The 4878-nt window shown below is 32.6% G+C and overlaps 1 pseudogene; it reads right to left on the minus strand.

The window, feature by feature from the left end:
* LOC137625045 (uncharacterized) overlaps positions 1-2924 on the minus strand; it is a 107521-nt pseudogene extending 104597 nt beyond the window's left edge.
* Between the last annotated feature and the right edge of the window lie 1954 nt (positions 2925-4878).

Raw genomic sequence — 4878 nt, forward strand, 5'->3', positions numbered from 1 at the left:
GTACTATGTTCTTCCACGGTCTTGGATTAGAGTTCTCTTGCACAAGGGTACACTCTGGCACGTTGATCTATCTTACTTATCTTCCTCTTATTTTTTTAAGTCTTTTTGTTGATATATGAAAGATCTAATTTAATGTTGTTGCTGTTCTGAAAATATTTTATTTTGATTGTTTTACTTCTCTTGTAGTGTATTCATTTCCTTGTTTCCTTTCCGCAGTGGGCTATTTTTCCCTGTTGGAGCCCTTGGACTTTAGCATCTTGCTTTTCCAACTAGGGTTGTAGCTTAACTTCTAATAATAATAATGATAATCTATAGCAATATATCACAGCAAATTGTCCAAATTTATGAGACATTAGATACTCTTTTTTTTTTACATCTTAACAGTGTTTTATATATATATATATATATATATATATATATATATATATATATATATATATATATATATGTGTTTATATATATATATATATATATATATATATATATATATATATATTTATATATATATATATATATATATATATATATATATATATATATATAGATATATATATATATAGATATATAAATATATATTTATATATATATAATATATATATATATGTATATATATTTATATATATGTATATATATATAAATATATATATATATATATATATATATATATATATATATATATATATATATACTGTATATAATCTCGACCACATTTAGACCATGAAATGCTTCCCAACGATCAATTTTATGACCACTATGTGGTCGCTTCTTTGAATCTCTCATTTCCATGTTCTTGAATTTGAATGAAGAACATTGTATTTCACGCAACGTGCATCTTCATTGTTAAAACCGTAGCTCTGCATTAACTGTACACCCTGAATAGGATGTTGACCTCATGAGTACATTGTATTTTCACTGCTTTGTTAAAGCAGTTTTACACACACACACACACACACACACACACACACACACACACACACACACACACACACACAAAAACCTGATGTTCAAGTTGTAGGTGGTACCCGACGCTAAATATTTATTTTAATGTTGTTACTGTTGGATGTATGGGTGTAAATGAATGGAGAAATTAGAGAAAACGTTGCAAACAGGTGCATTATTTCGATTATTACATATGTGTAGATGTAACTGAATGGAGAAATTAGAGGAAACATTGCAAACAGGTGCACTATTTCCATTATTACATATGTGTAGATGTTAAATGAATGGAGAAATTAGATATATTGCAAACAGATGCACTATTTCGATTATTACATAGTTAAAAAATCATTGATAATTAACGCATCCCTAAGGATTAAATTTATTTATAAATCCAATCTTTTGAGTAGGAAAACAAATATGCTAACATGCCCCCTCAAAGAAAAAAAAATCGAAGCATTTTGGTTAACGTGTACAAAATGATGACAAAAATGTTGCTATCATGCCCATAAATAAAAGTAAAATTTTGCTAATTTGCCAAGAAAATGAAGAAATTACAACAATAACAACATGCTTAAGAAACAAATTATGCTAACATGTTCAAAAAGTAGAATTCACAATTTTGCTAACGTGTCCAAAAAATACAAGTACAATTTTGCTATTTGGCTAAAATAGGAGAAAGGACAATTATGACAATATCCCCCGAAAGAAAACAATTATGCTAACATGTTCAAAAAAGTAGAAAGCACAATTTTACTACCGTGTTCAAAAAGAACTTTCTCGCGTCCCTCTAGAAAAGAATGCCCAAAAATAAGTGTACAATTTTGATAATTTGCTAAAAAAATTATAAAGTGACCATTATGACAACATGCCTAAATAGAAAACAATTATGCTAACATGTTCAAGAAGTAGAAAACACAATTATGCTAACGTGTTCAAAAAGAACTTTCCCGAGTCCCACAAAAAAAGAGAGAGAGAGAGAGAGAGAGAGAGAGAGAGAGAGAGAGAGAGAGAGAGAGAGAGAGAGAGAGAGAGAGAGAAGTGTACAATTTTGCTAATTTGCCAAAATATGAAGAAATGACAGTAACAACGTTCTTAACAGGAAAACATTTATGCTAACATGTTCAAAAAGTAGAAAACACAATTATGCTAACGTGTCCAAAATGAATTTTCCGGCGCCAAGCTAAAAAAAAAAAAAAGAAAAGAAAAATGTCCCAAAATAAGAGAACAATTTTGCTAATTTGAAAAAAAAATATGATAAACGACAATTATGAAAACATCACCCTAAAAGAAAACTATTATGCTAACATGTTTGAAAATGGAAAACAATTTTGCTAACGTGTCCAAAATGAATTTTCCAGCATCCCGCTAAAAAAAAAAAAAATGCCCAAAAATAAGAGAACAATTTTGCTAATTTAAAAAAAAAAAATATGATAAATAACAATTATGACAACATCCCCAAAAGAAAACTATTATGCTAACATGTTTGAAAAATGGAAAACACAATTATGCTAACGTGTCCAAAATGAGTTTTCCAGCGCCCCGCTAAAAAAAAGAAATGCCCAAAAATAAGAGAACAATTTTGCTAATTTGAAAAAGAAAAAAAAAAATATGATTAACGACAATTATGAACATATCACCCCAAAAGAAAACTATTATGCTAACATGTTTGAAAAATAGAAAACACAAGTTTGCTAACGTGTCCAAAATGAGTTTTCCAGCGTCCCGGAAAAAAATGCACAAAAATAAGAGTACTATTTTGCTAATTTCCCCCCCCCCAAAAAAAAAATTAAGAAATGATGACAATAACAACGTTCTTAACAAGAAGACAATTATGTTAACATGTTCAAAAAGTAGAAAACACAATTATGCTAACGTGTCCAAAATGAATTTTCCAGCGTCCCGCTTTAAAAAAAAGCACAACGAACCAACACAGTCAACACCACAACTGTTTTATGACTGAAGCCATCAGTCGTGGGCCGTTTTGGACTCGCAAAACAAGCGACCCGATGTGTCATCCCAAACCCCAGGTCACCCCCTGGATGAATACCCCCCTACTAACCCCCCTCCCCCCTTCTATTATTTTTCCCATTTCAGCCTCCAAACACACAGACGTACTAACAAACAGGCCTCGAGTTGTTTCGACATCTATATTGTTCTATTCTAATTTACTGGCAATAGACCTGCTTCCGGTTGAATGACACAGGCGAAAGTTTGAGGTTGAAGCTATCGGTATGCGGTGTTCTTGTTTTCTTCCCTTCGTTGTGGATTGTTTTTGTTTATTATGATTTTATTATTAAGGTCACGTAGGAGATGAGACCTTGTTCGTATATCTTTGTACAATGCCAGTTTTGAGAATCAATACGAGGACGTGCTTGGAAAACTCTACAGGGGTCGCGAAGGTCACCTAGAATAGTATTATTATTATTATTATTATTATTATTATTATTATTATTATTATTATTAAAATCTAAGCTACAATCTTAGTTGGAAAAGCAGGATGCTACAAGCCCAAGGGCTCCAACAGGGGAAAATAGCTCAGTGAGGAAAGGAAATATATAAACTATCAGGTATTTGGTTTAGCGATCTAGTTTTGTAAAATCTTAAGACTTCCCAACGACCTAAATATTCCTAATTTAATGGGAAAATTTATTTAATGATATAATGATACTGAAAGAAGCTAAGCACTCATAACAATACTGTTAGTGCTGTTTGAAAAATACCGCCCAATTGTAGTTATGTGAAAAGGAACAATAAGTTTTAAATGTAAATATTTTTTGGGATGTGTGTGGAAGTATTGGGAGAAAGGGAGAAGCATAAAGAAGGAAGTTTACTTCTGCGAAAAATCTTTAGATTATTTTAAGGGAAAATCATGCTTCTCTCTCAGTAAATAATGTGACAACACTGGGTAGTTAGCTTCTCCAAAGCAAAGCAGGTGACCTGTTTTGAGTTCAGTAATGAATAAGGAAAGAACCTTGATAGCCAATTTTGGTGAGTATTCCATTTAAAGGTTTAAAGGCCGCTCATGAATGACAGGGGCAAGGAACAGTGACATTGCCCTATCGAGTAGGACAATGCCCTAGAGACTGACCAATATATACATATGATCAGCACCCAAGCCAGGACCAAGGAGGGCCAAGCAATGGCTAGTGATGACTAAGCAGATAGACCAAGGCTCCCCCAAACTCCCCATCCTTGGCTCACAAGGATGGTGAGGTTACAGCGACTAAATAAACTAACGATTTGAGCCAGGCTCGAACCCCAGTCTGGCGTTCTCCAGTCAGGGACGTTACCACATCGGCCACCACAACTAAGAAACCTTTTATTATTCCTCCTTTCTTCTATGTTTCCATATCTAAATTATATTTAACAGCATTATATGACAAACTTTACTTAACTTCACCCGTTGGCTTTGTTTGTTTTACTCACTGTAATTGTTCAAAGGTTACTTTCCTCTAGGTTAGGGTAAAAGATACTCTTTAACTATGGTAAGCATCTCTTCTAGGTGAAGGACACTCCAAAATCAAACCATTGTTCTCTAGTCTTGGGTAACTCCATAGCCTCTGTCTTCCACTGTCTTGGGTTAGAGTTCACTTGCTTGAGGGTACACTCGGGCACACTATTCTATCTTATTTCTCTTCCTCTTGTTTTGTTAAAGTTTTTTATAGTTTATATAGGAAATATTTATTTTAATGTTGTTACTATTCTTAAAATATTTTATTTTTCCTTGTTCCTTATTCCCTGTGTGGGCCCCTGGGCTTATAGCATCCTGTTTTTCCAACTAGGGTTGTAGCTTAGCAAGTAATAATAATAATAATAATAATAATAATAATAATAATAATAATGATGTTGTCTTGTTTATTGACCTTTGCTGTAATAATGCTGTATAAACCAATCCTAGGTAGATCTGCCACTTACTGCAGGTTTAAGGACCTCATGAAA

The sequence above is a fragment of the Palaemon carinicauda genome, chromosome 31, assembly GCF_036898095.1.
Source record: "Palaemon carinicauda isolate YSFRI2023 chromosome 31, ASM3689809v2, whole genome shotgun sequence".
NCBI lineage: Eukaryota > Metazoa > Arthropoda > Malacostraca > Decapoda > Palaemonidae > Palaemon > Palaemon carinicauda.